The sequence below is a fragment of the Chroicocephalus ridibundus genome, chromosome 14, assembly GCF_963924245.1.
Source record: "Chroicocephalus ridibundus chromosome 14, bChrRid1.1, whole genome shotgun sequence".
Taxonomy (NCBI): Eukaryota; Metazoa; Chordata; class Aves; order Charadriiformes; family Laridae; genus Chroicocephalus; species Chroicocephalus ridibundus.
In genome coordinates this window covers 2793534-2812080 of record NC_086297.1, presented here as the reverse complement: position 1 = coordinate 2812080, position 18547 = coordinate 2793534, and positions in this window count along the sequence as shown.

Sequence of the window (18547 nt, the reverse complement as noted above, 5' to 3'; positions counted from 1 at the left end):
TTCCAGTTGGAAGCATTAGTATTAGTAAAGAGTCACTATAGGAAAAGACTAAATGTTAAATTACATTTTCAGCTATCTTGACATGGCATATTTGGCACGGCTTTCTCAGTGAACAAGCTAGTCTATATATTTCTGAGAAATTAAAACCATATGGCAACACCTTAAAAAAAAAAAAAAAAAGCCCTTCTCTGGAAGCATCCTTGGAGTTTTCAAAATGTATATGAATTAAATATAGTCGTATTTATTTAGAAAGGATCTGCTCGGATTAGACACAGACCCCTCATTTCTGCTCCAAGATTTAAACTGCCAATATGCTACTGCTGTAAGTCACAACGGGAGATAACTTAATGATTGCATTTCTATTAATAGCCTCTTCGTCTCTAAGTTGAAGAATGTATTTAAATTTTGGCTACACTCAGCTTTTGTGAAGACTATTAAATTAGGACATTGATTAGAGGATGAGAGCTTTCTTCTGCCATGCCAGACAATGGCTATAATAATATTGTCGCTGGAAGGAGATTCCACTCTTCACTGTCATTGGAAGACTATGGAAGACTTTATATGAAGTTAAAAGGTTCTGATAGACATTAGCTAGTGCTCTGCAAGTCAGCACTGAGACTGGCTTTCAGCTTCCCCTTGCTGCTGGCCCAGGACCAGGAGGCAGGAGACCTCAGAGCCCTCGAGGCACAAAACTCCTTGCAAAAAATCACATTTGGGACACAGGACCGGGGAGGTGGAGCACCAGTGGCTCACGGACCTCCCCAGCACGTGGCCCTTCTGGCCAAATACCATCGTATTCCTTAATACGTTCATCGAGGATTGTTTATTATTAATATTCAGAGATTCTCTAATTTCTCGAATAGGAGGAGCTGGGTCACAGTGTCGCCTTCTCCTCCCGTGCCTGAGCCGGAAAAAGGTGCCTCTTTTCTTGAATTATCTGGTGATGTTACAAGCTTTGACAAGAAGAGAAATCTCCTCCAGCTCCTACCCAGCCCAAGATGTGGTCAAATATATGACTTCAGCGGAAAGCATTTGATTAGATGAATGTAGGTATGTAAAACCATTCAATTTGGTATAGATATTTTGATATAGGAAACATATTTTCAGTTTTGTGTTTTATGTCGGTGAGGAAGCACGTAAAAACTTTTCAGCAACATAATACCCTAAAATATAAAGCCCTCAATTTTCCTCTGCCTCTGTTCCTATATACTCCTTGTATATTTGCACATTTGGATATGATGACAATTAGTTCTGTGCTACGGGACTGGATTGATTTCGCTTTCTGGGTCTCGTCCAGCTAAAACGTTACAGGTTCAAATACAGAAGCCTCTGGTTAATGAACTCCAGAAAGTGTAAAATACCGAGGCCCTGCAGTTACACGATCACCCTTCCGAACAGAAGCACTAATATCTAACAAGGCGAGCTACTGTTCTACCCTTTAGAAGAAGCTCATAAAAAGTAAGTTTAATTTGTCTGGGAAAAATAGACTTTAAAAAAGTGGTCTAAGTTCCCTGGTGGAAAAACATGCTTCTATTATGAAGCCTTCCCACCAAATGTCTTGGAAATTAGGCAAAGTTAACATGTCCAGTTGGAGCCGAGCCAGGAAATGAACAGTGGATGTTCTCTTGTAAAAATCCTGAAAGCTGCAAGTAGCCCATAAACAGTTTGCAGAGTGAGTCAAAATGGACCATTTTATGTTCCCTAATGGAAATACAGCTTATTTGTACATGGATTCAAAGTGACAATGTGATGTCATCAAATGATTTAAGGTCAGAAGCATAGCAAGAGTCAATATACAGTGGTGGATGGAAACATCCTATTCTTACTCAAGTATTTTGGAGGAACCACCAGCACTAGGGTTTGTCTTGGCCCTTTGGAGCTGGTACAGGAAAACCTCAGCGGCTCTATTCCTGGAATTGCAAGGTGGGAAGTTTACTGTTACCATCAGTCTAAGGAGGGCTTTCAGGAATATTAGTAAAGTTTGCATTCGGCTCAGAAAACAGAGAAATTTCCTATAGAAAAGTGCACTTTTGGCTGGTGCGGCCAAATAAATGATCTGTGTTCAGTATTATCTCCAGAATTAACACTGAGGTTTGCAGATCAGACTCAGGTATTCCAATTCACAGATTTGCTGCAGAAAAAGTGCACACCTGAAACAGTGTCCCTTGAGGACGAAGCTTCCTCCAAAGTAAGGGGAGCCGGGATGTCCCTCAACCTTTGACTTACAGCCAGAGGCCCTTTCCTTGCATTCTGAAATGTGAGATTTGATCCCTTCTTTCACAATATGATTTTAATTTGTAAAGTGGTTTTGAGCCCGTGGCAGAAAAAACAGAAGGCTGAAGTGTTATCCAGCACTGATACACAGTTTTTCCAAAGCTTTAGAACCAGATGAGCTAGGAACAGTTCTTCCATTTTTCTTTCGAAGGCAGAATACGGCAGTGGAAGGTTCAAATGAGGTGCTTCCAAAGAGGCAAAGGAGAAAAGTTTTGCCCAGGTAATACAACTCCCAGAGACTACTGAGAGCTGTAAAAGCTTGTTCGTCAGCAGTTGTCTGCAAACAGGCTGAGCAATCCTCAAAGCTCAAGTTTCACTAAATGACACTTTTTAGCTCCTGAAACTATCTTAATGGAAGAATGCTTCCTTCTTACTTCTTGAGGTAGAGTTTGACACTGACTCTTGAGCCATTTCTGTTATTTATCTCACATCATTTTCTTCATAACTGTCATAAGAAAACATACACATCACTGTGATGAAGGATGTCTAGCCTTGCACTCAGTTCTAAGCATTCCCATTTATTTAGAAACTTAATAAAACCTGGCCTAATTTAATTGCTAACAGAAATAACCAATTCAGAATTAATCTCTAATTAAGAATGAGCTTTGGAACTTAAACTGGCATTTGAACTCCATGTCCTGGTCTCTGTAGGAGTTTTAGAAGCCCTATCTGAAATGTTCTAGCTGACAAGAGGGGATAAATGGGGAATATATTAATTAATATAGAAGACTCTAATTAAATAACGAAGCTGCAGATACATCCAGGGAGCACAGAGCTCACTCAGGTGTCTCTCCAGGACACGGCGTCGCTCTCTGCAGACCCAGCTGGATTTCCTTTACAGATATTTTCCTACGCGGTTTGTGGAAGTGAGAAGGATGATCGTGATTTCTACAGACATGCGAAGGCACAGCAAAACGACACGAGATCACCGAGGTCAGCTGGAGGTAAACAGCAGAATATAGTAGATTTCTATTCCCTGGGTTCCAACTCATAGGTCTTTCCTGGTTCTATGGATTGTACGGTCTGTTTTCTGTGAGAAAATTTCGGAAATGAGAGCTTACTCTCTGAAAAACATGGGAAATCTTCAGCCATTTACTGAGGAGTTGTTAGGAAACATTAACAATCATCATTTATTGTTAAAAATTAAAGCTATGATTTTCAGGGGTTTATTAATTTTGAAGAAAACTTCTAAATCAGTTCTACTTATTGATATTTGCAAGCACTCATTTGTCTTTAATTTTGGCAGAAGGTTAGCTGCAGATTCAGTGGAACAAGTCACTATTTAATCACCTTTCTGTATTTCATGGCAGCTGCCAATTAGAAGGTGGGAGAGAGGCATGGACAGGCTAGAACCATATGGTGTTCTCTAAAAGTAGATAATTTAGGAATGACATTTATTTGTATAAAAAATAGTGCCTTCTCTTACCTACCTGTTAGGCATGGCCCTTTCATGAATCTTGCCCACAGTTGCAAGAAAAGCAAATTGGAATAAAATGAGATGCCAAGAACAGCACTTGCTGGTTGGGAACATTACTGTTTTATTATAGGAAAATACCTGTATCACACTCATAAAGAAACTATTAAAAATGTAGGTAGGCTACCCTTTCTACCTCCTTCCACATACCCACACCTACGCACAAAACCTCCCTTTCTTCTGAGCCCCAATTTCAGCCAATTTCTTTATGAGGGTTGTGTCTAACCGAGCATCGGGAAAGTCCCAGACAAAGAAGGGTACGAGCAGGAGGAATCTTTCTGTTTCCATTATGGTTCCATAAAATTCCAGTCCAAAAGGTGTAGCTTGGGATGCAGCAAGGAGTTCATACACACAAAGTCCACGCAGGAGATGGAGTTCCTGCAGACCCCCCCCCCGCACACAACAGCATGGGTAGCCTTGTACCCTTTGTACTTGTTCTGCAACAAGCAGATGTGATCCTGAAAGATTTAATTAGCCACACACTCAAACGTTGCTGAGAAAGAGAAATCCAAGAGGAGAATTTGCAAACTGCCTTCCTCTTCAGCCTTTCTGTTGAGCTGTGTGGAGCTGAGCAGAAGCCACTAAATAAAGCGAGGAATTGAAAAGTTGTTTTCTTGCAAGTTGACTGAAACCAAATATACTTGATAACAGGGCTAAGTCCTTGTGGGAGCTGAGCCGAGTCTTTCACACATTTCCTCATGTAGGAAACTGCTGTGCAGCATTTCAAAGCAAGGTCCCTCCCATTTTTCTCAAAAGAGCTCTTTCGTGACTCCCTAGGTTGTGGTTTCTGGGTCCCACAGGCTGGACACGCTGCTGGTTCCTTATAGGACATGGTGTATGGGACTCTCTCGGAACGTATTTTCCCTCGTCTACAGATCCATACCCCCACCCTGTGGCATGACCCGGCCTGTAAAGCCAAGAGCAGACAGAGCTCACAGCCTTGCTCTTGGGACACCCCCCTGCTCGAAGCTTGGAAAAGAAGGAGCAGGACGGGCCAGAGGAACTACATGGAGGGTAGAGGACACGATTCAAAACTGCTTTAGAGTAGCCCTGAGTTGAGCAAAACACAGAGTTTGAGTCCTCTCCATGCGCAGTAAAAATTTAAATGAAATTCACTGTATCAAGAAAGATCCTCTGGATTTCCAGCAGAAGGGACAGAGGAATTTAATACCTGAAATTCAGCCAAAGGCTGAAAGATCTTATAACTTTAATGTCTGCACTAGACTATTTCGTTTCACTACAAAATTTTGATTTCCAATTAGAATATACATGCACTCAAATTGCTGTGTGTATAATTTTCCCATGCAGCCTCTCCCGGAGGGTGAGCACAGCCGTTCTTGAGAACGATTATGTCTTCAGTCAACCATGGGTTCTCCACATCCAGATTCCCAATTTTTGTTATGCCATTGTAAATCTAGAGAAACGCCGGTGATTTCACTGAACTTGGGAAAGCCAAAGTAAACACAATGAGTTGTCAAAGGAGTTATATCACATTGGCACCAGTGTAACTGAAAGCATAACTTGCACTGTTTTTGAATAATATGGTGTCTTAGGTTGTTAGGAATGAGGTCCGGCAAACACCTACACGAGTAACTTTCTTCATGTGAGTAGCCCCTGTGCTGTCTTTTTATCTGAAGAATGCTAATACGCCAGATGTTGGGACTTCACCAGAAACTTGACTTACACCAGCTAAAGTTCTGGTTTACCATTCTCATACAGAAAAATGTCTGCTGGATTGGGCCCTTCTGATAATGTCCCCAGGAACTGATGAAAATAACAGCCGAGAAGCCTTGAAACAGGTTTCTGGTGAAGTCTGTAGAGTAGAAAATCTTGAAATTTTGGGGTGGTAGGGCTTGTAAAAGATTTAAAAATCAGACTGGCTTTGAGTTACAGAGTCTCAGAGTCAGTCATCAGTTACAGACATCTCAGAGTCAGATGAGAGATGAAACGTTAGGCTCCTCTGAATTATTTGGCATTAAAGTCATATGAAAGTTTGGAAGGAAGTCCAATCCAGAAACAAATCCTTCATGTTCATATAATCTCCGTGGTAGCAAAATCTCATCCCTCCATCCTCCTTGTGAACCACCCATAAAGAAAACTCCTGTTACAGCCCTTGGGAAGGCACGAGCAAAAAGGGAGGAACTGAAAGAAGGAATTGAAAGGTGAGCTCCTGGTCCCACTGAATCCAGTGGCAACACTCTCACTGACTTCTACGTCGTAATGGTTTTGCCCCAAATTAGGTTCCAGTGACAAAATTTTCCACGGCGGCGTGGTATGATCGAAGGTAAAGCATTGCATTCAGCTCCTTCAATGTAAACTATTTCTGGGGTATAGGAACAAGGAACGGAGTTTGTTGGGGGGGTTGTTTTCAATGAAAAGGTATTCCAATATACCTTTAAAAAATACGTTCCAGAGAAAACATAAGGAAATTAAGTTTGGGTATGGCTACACAGCCATTTCCCCCCTCCCCCAGCCCAGATTCACTGAAAGACATAAAACAACATCTTGATATTTCGTTTTGAAGGGTCCTTTCTTCAGCCTTTTAGAAACAAGTTTTACCTTGCATATAGTTGTAAATAAAAAAGTAACAAAATCAATTCATCACGGACTTTTATGAAGTGAAGAGAAAGTTAACACACCCCATTGGTTATAAATTGATTTCTGAAGGCATAAGGACCAATAAAGTGCATTTCTTATTTGCCCCCGTCTACTTGCGCGGCGTTTCCTACAGGTCAGGAGGCACACGAGCTGAGGTCAACCCCTAGGGTGTATAATTTGCAACACAGTGCCTTCATTGCAGAGCTTCCCTGCCACAAGGCGCAAATATGTTTTCCTTGGCCAGAGGAACTGTATGAAATAAATTATTCTGCAGCCAGTCTGACAGAGCTGGGCATGGGGTACAGAGAACTGGACAATTTCCCAGTGGCCTCTTGCCTAGAATTTGTTCTGAATGCATGAAGCCGAGCAGGATTTGCAGGAGACAGATGTGGATCGTGCGTATTAATTCCCAATTCAAGTTTATCTCTTCACGTCACAAAAGGACAATATGTTGCTTCAGCAAATCTCATTTAGCAGAACCCAACGTGACTCCTACCAGAGCTGGAAAACTCAACTATATCCATCTTAGCATGGTTTAAGGTGGTTGCTCTCAAACCTTCTGTCTTATCACATATTTCATGGCTGTAGAGAAAGACTTCCAGGTTAAATTCATCGCTGGAGTAACTCTATCGAAGCCAGGTGTGCAGGTCTCCTGAAAACTATGTGACAGTGTGAACCTTACGGCAATAGAAGTTATCCGATAAAGGGGAAAAAAAAGACATACAATATTTCTTTTGCTATCAAATACATGTTTCTATTTTGAACAGCTTTTGCTTTTAGACATTAATTATCAGATTAAGAAAAGTATTTTGGCTTCTAAAAGCTATTGAATTCAAGGGTAACCCATGTGAAAAAAAAAAAAGCGAAGGAATTTACAGTGTTTGGCTTTCAAAAATATGATTGTGTATGAATAGGTAAGTCAATATTATGTTCTTTTCTGTCCTATTTGACTCTAGTCATGTATCTGTCCTGCTCTCATTAGGATAACATCTGGTTTTGCTCCGTCCTACCTGTGTGTCTCCAAAACCTTTAACATATCGTATTAAATATATAAAGTATTTATAGGCACATATTTAATAAAAGCAAGGAAGGCAGGGCAGGAGCTTTACATTTCTCTCTGTATTGCAAACATATTAATGCAATTTTATTGAATTCACGTTAGCAACTTTTGAATTGGCCAAAACAAGAAAACCTTAATAGTTACCTGAATTCCTGGAGAATCTGTTGGCTAAGAAAGACACCCTGCTTTTTGCATTGAGAATGCAGTCTGGGATCTCTCTCTTTCTCTGAGTTATTCGGCACATTTACTGAAAAGGAAAATGCTATCATATGGGAAAAATCACTTCCAGAAGTTGTCTCTTCACTAGGTCATACAGTAGCTGCTTGGAAGGACAAATCCAAATCAGAAGGTGGTTTCATAGACTGAAATTTTGACTGCATTGCTTATTAAGATTTTTCTCATGCCTGAAAAGCATTTTAAAACAACTGAATCCCACATTTTATATAGAAAAGTGGGAAAGGTACTCCTTTCAATCTTTAAATTTGCAAATCTGAGAACTGATACATTTATCAAATGTGATAAGGTAAAACCTACATTATTAGAAGTGAGAGGAAGGGAATTCTTTTATGGCACTGGTGAATATTTGACTGTTTTTTTCAGAATGTCTGACTGCTATTTCATCTTGAACTTCCATTCAAAATAATTGGGAAGTCAAAGCACAGCAAATATCTCCTGCCGCTTGTTGGACATACCTGGTACATTATTGGATAGTTAAGTGGATAATAGTGTGAAATAAGCCTATAAAAACCAACACACTTCATGGTTAATATTTTTTCAGAGTATGATTAAGTTACTATGACACATCTGTCATAACTCTTATGGGGAGCTTCATAATGTGTCTGATCTTATGTACTCAGAGCTGTAATGTATCTCCTGAACTGCAGCAGACCTATGGAAACTGAATATCCACAGGTCAATGGCAATATACTTTATAGTGTCAATACAGTATACAGTTACAGTGGTAGCGTGTAATAATGCCAAGGTCTCATCTTGTTTTAAAGGATCTTCTTTTCCACCTGTGCACTGGCTTTGAAAGCTTTGCAATTCGTTTTCCTGGAGGAGACCAGCACCGAGGTGGGATTCTGGCATCCTGCTGTGCGCTACCATAGCTCAGTGCTCTCAGCCTGATAAAAGTCCCGACTCCTGCAGGCATCAACCCTGAAAGAGTCCCCGAAAACTCCTAGACAAAGAAAGGACACCATTGCAGAGTCCTGTGAAGCTGATGAAAGCTTTCATGTACTGGGCTGGACAGTGAGGTAAGAATTTCCAGTCTGAAAGACAGTCCTACCATCATGTTTTAGCTAAAAATGCTCAAACTGAAGGTGAAAAAATAGCACCAGCGTCTCATTTTCAGTAGCTGGAAAAAAAAAAAAGAAAACAATAATGTGTTGTGAACCTGTTTGAAGCCTGCGCCGGGGTGCGCGGTCCCAGTGGGCTGCAGCGGGAGAGGTGCAGGAGGGAGGGAGGACGCGCAGAAGCCAGACAGGCTGCACCGCTCCGTCTGTCCTGCCGCAGCCAGGAAAACCTCGCCGCGTGTGGACTCGGAGGTGAAAAGCATTGAGCAAAACCTCCCCGGAGCCCTGCCTCTTCCTCACAAAGCGATGGACACTGACTTCGTGCAATGCTGGCCTCCTCCAGACCATTATTACTCAACCCCTTGGCTTATATTCACACAGCATCTCTACTGCAGCTGAGAAGCTGTGACAGCGGAGAGAACGATGGTGACACCTCCAGCTGCTCTCCAAACTGAAGCACCAAAGGGAGAAGCTGTCAATTCAGCACACTGGGAAAAACTTATTACTAAAAATCTGCTTTCTAGCTGAAAATAAATTTACATTATTAAATTTTATTATAAAGTAGTGGAGGCTCTAGGAGAAGTTGCAAAAATAGGACCCATGTATCAATTACAAACTTCACGATACAGCTCATGGTTCCAGGATGCTTAGAAAGCTGGGTCTGTGGTGAGTTCCTGGGCTGATTTATCTGAGCACTGGTGTGATGATAACTTCTGCTGGGTTACGAAGAATCACTTTTCTCTGCATCACCCATCAGTGGTTTTTTCTAGAGTTCCTTTAAAACCAGTAATTCCAGTCCAGTTTTGGAAGTGACAATTTTCTGTCCCCGGGCTGCTGTCCATGCTCCCAAACCGAGAGGGGCAGAGAAGCAAAGAGGGTGATTTGAGACAAGGAGGTTCTGGTACATCTGGGCCTCAGACACCTAAAAAAACGGGTTTCCCATTCAATACGACGCGAAGTGTGAAATTTGGACGTTTTAATTCTCACTAGAAAAGTGTGGGTCTGGGCTGGCTTTGCTTTTTTTCACCCACATAAAAGGAGAAGAATCTAATGTAGCAGCCAGCTACTGAAATTATTCCTGTATTACAAGCAATGGAGGCTGAGCCTTGAAATGTGTTGGATTCCTATACGCTTCAAGAACGAGTGGTACTTTATGGGTACCTGTATTAATTCCCGTAGTTTTAAGTCAAGTTGTCTCACGGACACTAAGCTCTGCTTCGTGTTAAGTGTTGATTTCCAGGATTTTGGCTGAGCTCAGCGAGGAGATGGGATTAATTTCCAAGGAACAGACCTAGCTCTAGATTCTGCTCTGAAAGAAACTCGAGGGTGTCCGGGTGCAGAATACTTCTTCAAACCTAAACCATTCTCCCTGGCTTGGACAAAAAAGAAAACCCAATTCCAGTTTGCTCCAACAGTTTGCAAGACAGAGGGAAAGGAGCTGAGCTGAATTCTGAGTCAGTAATGCTTTTCAGCTTTGGAACATCCACCAGTGTTCCTTTTTGATAGAGATGCTGAACACTATCAAATGATTTGGCGGGTTCCTTAAAACATGGAGTAGACGTCTCATCATATGGCTACAGGAGCAGTTTTTCAGCTCTGACATTCAGCATCTGTCTCTGCGCAACAGCAGGTAACACAAGAGCCTCTTCCTTAGATGGCTCAGTATAAACTTTACACACAGCTCAAAGTTTACAGCTAAAAGGGTTAACGAGAGGGTGGGTTTCCACCTAGAGGCTCTTCTTTAAAAACGAAATGAAATCGAAGGGAATGAAATAAAATGAAATCAAATCACATGCGACAGTCAATCCTTCTGATAGAGTGGTGCTAAAAGGTTAACTTACAAAACGCTATTGCTCTTGGGCCGATCCTGTGGTGGCTCTGTGGTTTCCGCCTATATAAATTTGATAATATTTTACAAATGCAGTATATGAAATATATTCTTAACATGTGTTTAATACATTTACAATCTATTAAAATGAAAAACAGAATATGCTTCAAATACTGCTGGGGTATTTGCTTAATGCAGTATGTCTGGAACATGTTAAACATTATTTTAGAGGTAATTGAAACATTTCACACACATTCACCCTGCGTACTGTATGTGTGTACTGCGTGCACTTTGGGGCCAAACCTTGCCCCGAGCACACAGCCTGAATATCCCAGGACCGAGAAGTTCTGCCAGCCGGGCATTTCCCTCTGGTGCCCAGAGATGCTCTGGTCCCCGGGGCTCTCCCAGGGAAGCAGAATTCCTCTCCTCCTTCGCCCCGTGGCACATCACCTGGGGCTCCTCATAGCGCCGGTCTCTCTGCATCTTCCAGCTTCATTTTTGCTAAATAAATTAGATCCAAATTTACTCTGGGTAACCCGTTACCAAGTTACAGGGTATTATTTCAGCTCACTTCAGCACATAGCCTGTCAAAGCGGCCATTAAATACTTCTCAAATGAATATTTATGTAAATACACATGGTACGGGAATATTCCTATGTAAGTATTTGCTTAGTTTCACAACATGTTCCTCTCACTCATGCCAATGTTCCCAAAAAGTGCACAAGGTGTATGGAATAATGATGGAGAGAATTCCTCGTTCTAAACTCAAATAAATGGCCACAAAGACTTGATTATAGTATTTTCCTCATTATCTCTATGTAACCATTTCACGTCCCAGGACACGACAGGATGATTAATAAATCACACATACCTATTTAAGGTGATGGCGTGGCTATCATTGCTCCAGAGCAGCAGTACAGTTTAATGGAGAAGAGTGAAAAATGTGTTTATTTCCAACTTGGAAACAAAACTGTGATGTGTCCCACACATCTGTCTTCTCTATGCCATTTCCTTTTCATTATTCGGCTGCGCACAGTGTACACTTTTCAGACTAGGAACCTACACTTAACTTGCCATAACGCTTTATATTTTCCCATTCTTTAACTCTAAATCAACAAATTAGGTAATAAATATTGAGGGAGATAGTAGTTACACTTCTAGCTGGCCGTCAGAAAAGCTGTACTTCGTGCTGAGAGATTTGCTGCTTGGAAGACGGCCATTTGCGTACAATTTAAACTCCTAAAGCTAAAAAGTCAGGGGTTTCTTTGCTTGCATGGGGATGTTTTGCTTAGTATTTGGGATCCAACCTCTTTGGAGCTAGGAAAGCAAAATAATTTTGGAAAAAACTATGTGAGACGAAAAGGGAAAGATCCCTATGCTCACGAAAATGAGATAACAGCAATACTCAGTGGTTTTCTGTCTCACTCTCAGTTGGCAGTCTCATACAATATGGACCTTGATATCTCAACTTCTTTTTCCCAGTGGAGCCTTTACTCCATCTACTGCCTCCTCCTAACTTTTTTAATCTTTCTAAAATCCTTTCCCTTTGCCAAGTAATGTGGGCAGCTATAAATTTGTCCTGGTGGTGGTAGACTACAAGCTATTTATCATTTCAACATTGGTTGAGACACAAATTTTAGCTGGGAGCCATTAGAAGGGAAAAAAAAATTCATCAAAGCTTAAAATAGACTAAATTAGGTCTCATTAGAGTGGTTTGCAGATGTTTTATAATTTCTGTATGATCTTTTTTCTATAGCTCCTTCAGTGAGTTACCTTAGTACACACAGTCAGGTAGGATGCCTCTTGAAATGAACTCATATGAGAAAGTAGATCAGTCGTTTTCTAAGGACAGCTCAAGCCAGAGAACAGAGTCTCAATGCGTCACATCACTGTCCCTCTTTGCATTTGGGCTCTATCTCAGGCAAGCAGCTAATGGAAAGGAGAGACTGTGCTCTGTATTCCGGTTTCTTCAAAGGAAATCGCATTTTTGTCCAATGCAAGGTTGTGCTGTGTAATTTATTTTTTTAAAATAAGAATTATTCCACATCATTTATTTATAAATTAATAAACCCCCCTTTACGGTTGTATTAATGCGCTCTATTCCTGCAGGCAGATGGTTCAAGACATTTTGTAGGGAATTCACCTGGGAGGGGTTTGGAGGCAAGTAGTGCCTATTATCAAAGGTTCTTGCTGAAAGGAGATGACTAATTTTGGCCATAAACATCCTATGTGCCTCACCAAGACTTGAAAGCGCATCTCAATGGAAGGGCATCTCTACCAGACTCTGAACGCCCCCATAAGGCTCTTATTTGAAAATGTCTTTCGTGTTCACGGCAGATCTTAAATGTAAATGTTGTCAGCGATACCAGTCTGTGATCTGAATAAACCGATAAATAAATAAATCGTACTGAGTGGAACGAGGCCAACATGGCAAAAGCCACGGTACTGAGTTTCTGTGAGTGGTGCACAGCGGGTGAAACCAACATCTGCGCAGAGACAGAGGAGCAAAGATCACACATTTGGTACCTCAGGGAAACGGAGCGGCCGTAACACCCAAATTTACAGTCAGTGTTTCTGTGCTTCTTACTGATATGAGCCGAAATCTGCAATGGGCTACAGCTGTTTTCTAGAAGGGTTTAGGAATAATTTCTAGTCTCCTGGACAACGCACATTATTAACTGCTTCTGCTTGGGTTACAGACTATTTCTGTAATCTCTGATTCTCTGAAAAGTTTTCCTGAGCATTTTTCAACATTGTCTGAGGGGCAGAGACGGGCAAAATCTCCCCAATTTAATTTGCTTCTGATTTTGAAACACTCAGTATTCACACCACTGTGAAATGGAGACATGAGCAGCAAAGAACTTTAGTTTATATACCTTACATTTTTGGCAAGTCAGGTTTTATTCCTTGCCCCCTCCCTTTCCTTTCATCTCTTCCTCTCCTCCTTCGACCCCCTCCATCCAAACCCAACGTACCCTTTTCAGCCCAGGAGCCGAAAGGAAAGTTTGTAGATTACAAATTTGAATAAACTTCATTTCAACAGTAAACAAGCAAAAAATGACCACATTAGTGTCAAGTTCCTGATAAATATTAGGCCTGACGCAGGTTGGGGTTTTTCCTTGGACTTCTGCTTGCTGTTTGCATTCCAGGAATCCATTTTCATAGTAGGTCTTTTTCTTTTTTCTTTTTTTTTTTTTTTAATGATTTGAAAACTTTATGTCGTTTTCCTGCCTGTAACCACAGAGTGCATTGTACTCACTATTAAATGACACTGTCAGAAGCAGAAACCTGGCTGGGTCTGCCTGAAACCATGTCTTGAACAGACAAGTCTCTCTTGAAATACTTCTTCTTCATAATATAAGAAGAGGTGTTAAATAAGGGCTGTGGTTGGTGGGTCACAGTGGCAGCTAATTTTACAGAAAAGAATATACCTGGGCATTATTTATTTTATTTTATTTTATTTTATTTTATTTTATTTTATTTTATTTTATTTTATTTTATTTTATTTTATTTTATTTTATTTTATTTTAGTATATTATAGTAAAATATATATTATACTACACATTATATTTTTTTATTATTATTATTTCTTCAACATTTTGTCCTATGGAGCTCTCAAAAAGCACACTTTGTGTCTGAATAACAACCAGACATGCATCTACTTTGCAAGGCAATGGAGAAATTTCCACATGAGAAGTATGAAAGCTGCCAGTGCAGGAATTATGTAGCTCAAGCAGAACTTATTAACCACAAGACGTTTCTGAAATATCAACCAGGTTCTTTGCCCCATCCTATGCTTCGTATAAGAATCAGCTCAAACACTTTTTAAAACAAAGACGGGCAAAAGAGGGACAAGAGGCAGGAGTCACGTGAAAGAAATGGGCAAAGATTGATTTTATATAAGGTACAGAAAGGACAATAAAATAAGAGACTCAGAGAAAATGATAGTTCTTCAAAAAGAGGTGAGATTATGACAAATTGCACTTTCCAGGTCTAAGAAGCCTCAAGTTTTTTTTTCAGAGCGGTGTTTCAAATATAGGAGTGGCTGAACCGCAAAGAAATCTGACTGCCCACATTTTCCAGTGAGCGTCTTTCTGAAAACAGGTGACTTTGCTGGTGTGGAATGAGAGGTTTTAAAAATCTGTTCAGCTGCTGAATCTAAAATAAAGCTTAATCAGGACACGGGAGTCCTTAATACCGTCCTCCACTCAAAGGCTCAGCTTCTGAAATCCTTATGCAACACAATTAATTTCAGCAGACCTTGAATGAAACTGTTAGGGTAGAATCCAAACAAACAGGATTTATAAACCTAATCCTGCACATTCCACTGAAACTGTTTGCTAGGGCCAGTGGTCCCATCTACCACCAGAGAGATACTGCCTCGTGCGTCCAGCCCAGCGCTTGCTGAAGACTATACAATATTTTTCTTTAACTTGAGGGGGGCAGGATCAATGCGTAGGTGGATCAAAGCCACTCAGAGCAGCAGAAGAGCATCCAGCATCACTGTGTTGTGGGACCAGCTGAGAACAACAGGCAATTCCAAGCAACCAACCCGGAATTGGAGAGATCGGGCAACACATCCCCAAGGAGACTCGCCGTATCTTCGGCCCTAGCACAGCATCCTCGTTACATTTCAACTGTGATTATTTCTAAAGTCCTGGACAGTTTCTGCAAAAACTGTTTTTGTGAATATTAGATTGAATTTCAGTGATGGTCAGCTATGTTTTGTCTCTCTTGTTCTTCTCAGCCTATTCACCTTTCTTAGCCTTGTTTCACCTTCTTTTCTTCAGCCTGTTGTTCTGCCCGATTGGAAAGCACCCGAGGCAGGGGCCACCTCTGAGGCTGTGTTTGGCACCGCAGTGTCCTGTCCGAGACCTCCACATACTGGTGTTGTTTCAATAGCATTCATATGTTATTTGTGAATATTTCTGAAAATATTGCAGTAGCGGAATTTATAATAATACCTAGTCATGGCCGAGTGAGTTCTGAACTGATAAATACCAGAGGACTGAATAAGCACTGCAGTCCTGTTGTCAGGCAGCAGGTGCGTTCATTTGATGTCTGTGACCCACAAAAATAAACAAACAATTCTGAGTTTTAAATGCCCTTAATCAATTAACCCAAAGTAACATATACTTATTTCAGGATTTACTTCTTCCAGTTATTCAGAAATATTTGCCTTAGGTTGTTTTTTTTTCACTGCTGTATGTCTCTTCCCAATATTGCATTATCTTTATGAAATCTGCAGCTGCTCCACCTAAGGCTGTGGTCTGAGATGGGCTGGGCATGTTTATTTGTACTTAGACTGGAAACCTCCAAAAATAAATTAAAGACCAGGTGTATCGAGAAGTGATGCTAAGTGACTCAAGAGGTGGCATCTAGCCCATTGAGTCAATACTGCATTGATGATCCGGCACTGAGTGAGGACACAATGTCTTCTTGCTGCTGCCTTCTGCAGGACAAGGCATAAAACTTCCAGTTTGTACAGAATATAGCATATTGTTTCCTTTTGCTTTTCTTAGGTTCCACTCTGTAAGCTTGCACTTGCAAAAATGAATCTTGCTTTTCTCAATAAGAGAGGAGGCCTGAGGGAAGAAGAAAATACGAGTTGCCCTCAACCCTCAGCTGTTCAACATTTTGTCAGAGATCCCAAGAAGATGGTAGTGCTGCAACATCTCAACCTGGGTGTTACCTCCTTCCAGGCAGTGCTAAATCTTGAGGATTTGACTTTTAAGGCTGGAATTGCTTTTCCCTGATGAATAGGAGCAGCAGGAACTGTCTCTGTCCTGCCCAGTAGGATGCATTTCCCTCCCAGCATTACAACCCTTGCTGGTGGAGGCAACAGGAATTGCATATGTTCTGCAGCTACCGAGATGAGTCAAGACGACTGTCGATAGTGTTTGTTGTACAAATATTGCTCAGACAAAACAAACAAAATAATCACTGGTTGACAGTCTCCCCTTGCCACCGCAGAAATGGAAGTGTCATCTATTTTGGTGGTCACAGTGGTGATCTCAGCTGAACCCTGGTTTGACAGTGACACCACACGCTACGGCAGCCAGGAACAGAAACATCAGGGGGCCACGCCGACACTGGTTTTACATCCAAAACCTAAAGGAAAGCAGATTGCCATACATGCTGTGAGAGCAGCTTTGGCATTCATGTTTCCTGAACGAACCAGCCTTCCAAGGTGGTTCTCTCGCCCAAATCGATATGGCAGGGACGGGGGGACAGTCACGCTACTGCAAAATGGACAGTGCTGGCGTGGCCCAAGGCAAACACCTCCCGCCGTGACAGAGGTGCTCCACGGCAGCCCAGCTACACGACTCTATGGACCTATTGTTGTTGACTTGCCATTACATAATTTCCCCCAGCATAAATCAGCGTGTGTTCAGGGATCAGATTGGGTTGGCAGGGTCCTAGTCCTTTCCAAGTTTCACGGCTAGTTAGCTCCACATTACCTCCCAAAATGCTCCTATCTTTACACTTTTAGAAAATATCCACTGCTCCTAAAGAAGTTTCCAGTCTCATTCTAAATGACTTATTCCTTTTTTTAATTTTTTTTTTCCTCTAAGAAAGTAAAATCTGTGTGCTTTCTTATTAAGCCACTTTATTCTTGGCAGGCTTTGAAAAAAAGCCCTACTTCAGCAATTTAAGCTTTTCTTCCTGGAGGCACAATAGTCAGACACGAGGAAAAGTAAGTCAAGAAGACAAAATAAACATATTTTCCAGGAAGACTCTAAGCCAACTGGAACTTTCAATGAATGATTGAGAGAGTAGCTGCTTTTGATATGCGCAAATACGTCCCAGTAGCGCATACCCCATGCAGGCACACACCACACCGCTGGATGCTGCAGAGTTGTAGACGGAGAGGGGGAAAACTATAATAGATATTGTAGTTTGTCCCCTACAATGGCTTTGAAATGCATATGCAGCTCAGTAAAGGTTGTACCAGTTCATGAATGATGAAATTGAATTCGTGTTGCCCAGACAAAAAGGGGGAAGGGAAAGAACCACTGTTTTTCAGCTGTTCATAAAATGTTCCAGAATACCCTGGGATCTAGAGTGTTTTAGAAAATCCTAAAGCTTGTATTTACTTTCTACTCTCCATTTATTTGCTTAAATAAGAGGAGATAAAGATGACTGGATATATATTGTGGTCTTATTCACACCAGATTTATTAAGGATTAAGGCAGATTCATGAATTGCCATTCTCTAAGGAGGTCAAAGGTGCTGACTGCTGAACACCAACCAGGTCTATGGCTCTTGATGATAATTATGGCTTTATCTGTAAGATTTAAATTAGTATATTCGGGATCTTTGGTAGTATACTGCAGTCTCACATCTTCTTCACATTGAAGCATTTTTATCCAGCAAAGAGAATCCAAATGCCTTTTTGGAAGACTGCATCAAAATAAATGGTGGGAAATCAGTGGGAAAGTGATTCGCCCAGATAAATACAAAAACTAATACTCACAAAACTTGCCAAAGAGTTCTGGGCATATAAGAAATCACTGCCACGAGATGTCCTCAGGCACCCTGGGCTGAAGACACCCACATATCTGTTATATGTCTTAGAACTGCTGTTCAAATTGACTCATGGATTTGCTCATGGATTGCAAGGCAGCTTCTTGCTCCTAATTACTTCTTTTATTGTAGGCAGCAGTTTAAGTCAAAACAGCGACAGAAGCACATAGGGCAAGAAAGCAAACCATGATAAGATGGACTGGTAACTTGTGCCATCACTTTTAGTTACTTTGATTGCAAATGTCACCTTCTGTGTGCTTAATATCCTGGAAATTTACACCATGATCAAGTGATTAATAGGGGAAGGAGAAATGCAGTTCAAGCCCAGTTCAACAGGACTCGTGAAACCTTCTCTATTCAGATGGCCTTATAAACGAACAGAGAAAAAGAAACCTAGCTCTGCATCACTTCTACTCCACGAGAACTGAAATTGAATTTGAAGTTCAGGTTATGCAACAACATAGCATTGTCTCATTTTATTAAGGCCACCA